Source organism: Teleopsis dalmanni, chromosome 2 (assembly GCF_002237135.1).
Source record: "Teleopsis dalmanni isolate 2A chromosome 2, ASM223713v2, whole genome shotgun sequence".
Classification (NCBI taxonomy): domain Eukaryota; kingdom Metazoa; phylum Arthropoda; class Insecta; order Diptera; family Diopsidae; genus Teleopsis; species Teleopsis dalmanni.
Window position 1 is genome coordinate 199,455,154 of NC_051847.1, and position 1,645 is coordinate 199,456,798.

Genomic DNA, 1,645 nt, shown 5'->3' on the forward strand with positions numbered 1-1,645 from the left:
AAATGCAACAAAAAAAAAGTGTATAAATAATATAAAAAATATTTGTAATTTACCAAAGAAAAGAAATCCGTACTAAAAGCGCTGAAGCATTTTTTAATTCCGCAAATGTTTTCTTAACGTTAAAATTCCATGAAAGGAAAAAGGGTGGAACTGATGCAGTTGCACTCGCAAGTTGTTGAAAAGTTTTTAATCAAATAAAAATACGAATCGAATTAAATCACATACACAACAGTGCCGTCTAAAGTAGAGTCTTTCCGAAATCTATGGCAATTATGGGTTTGTGTTGTTTGTTTTGGCTTACAATGAAATCGTAAAAAATCTAATAAAATTAAATGAAAATCATGTTTGACGTTGTGCTTGACTTGAACGCTGATTGAAACGTCAGTATGGCAGGCAGTTTCTTCACTTCTTAGTTTCATTTTACTGTATTTTTTTTTTTTTTGCTTCACTTCTATTTTCATGTTAATATTTTTTAATGATAAATTTTCATTTGACACTGCAGACAAACAAGGCATATCCGGCGCGCATGCAGTGGAAAGGAGTTAATTATCATGTGCGATTGAATGTCGTGAGAAAGCAGAATGAGTGTCACCAGCAAAATTAGCTGCGAACAGTGGAGTTGGAAGCATTTTTCTCACAGGTATTTTCCGACTATTTTCAACAACTCCATTTATACGAAGATGGAGTTATGAGCTATGGTTTTGGGTTTAGGGGTGATATTATGACATTAACGAGCAGCGGATGTCAGTGCACTGTAGTCAATACACACAATCTGTAAATATGTATACACTGTAGTACATACTTATAAGAATTGATCAGGATTAGCAGAACAACAAGAAGGGAATGTATAAAATATTTTTATAGCAATTGAAAGATAATTAAGTACATTTTAATTGATATTTATTATAACAGATTTGACGGGACCCTATGCTCCACTTAGTAGTGAAGGACTGCAGTAAGTAAGTAAATAACAGATTTGACAACATATTTTCCATACATAATTCATAATATTTTCATACGAAAAGTAATTTTTTTGAACATTTTATAGAAATATATTTAAAGAGCTAAATATTCTTCTGCCAACTCTAAATATAATTAATATCAAATACTTTTTTTCTTTAGATAATTTTTTGAAATATTGTTTGTACACATGTGCTTTGGTAATACTTCAAGTACATTAATCCCTATGTACTGGTAAGACATGCCACTTAAACATTCAACAATCCTAAATTTGTCATTTCAAAATTTCATTAATTTTATTTGAGTTTCGTCTCTGTTGTGTTTTGTGACTTTTAATGCATTTTTATTTATTTAATTTGTAATATGAGTACTTCGCCTTCGTCCGTCTGTCTGTCTATTTGTCTGTCTTCATATTCGACATATTACATATTAAAATGATGTGAGATAGATTTTATGTGATTGCAGGTTGAGTCAGACTAGATGGTAGTTCAGTTAATAAAAATTTTGTCGTCACAAAGTTTTAGATCTTGTCAGACACGCAAACCAATTTATTTGATTTTAACAGCAAATTTAACCTTTTGGAAGGAAAAAAAAGTCAACATTGATATTACTATAGTTTTTTAAACTTTTATACATAATCAACCTTTATGAAAACTATCATACTAATACCATAGTATTCAGAAAT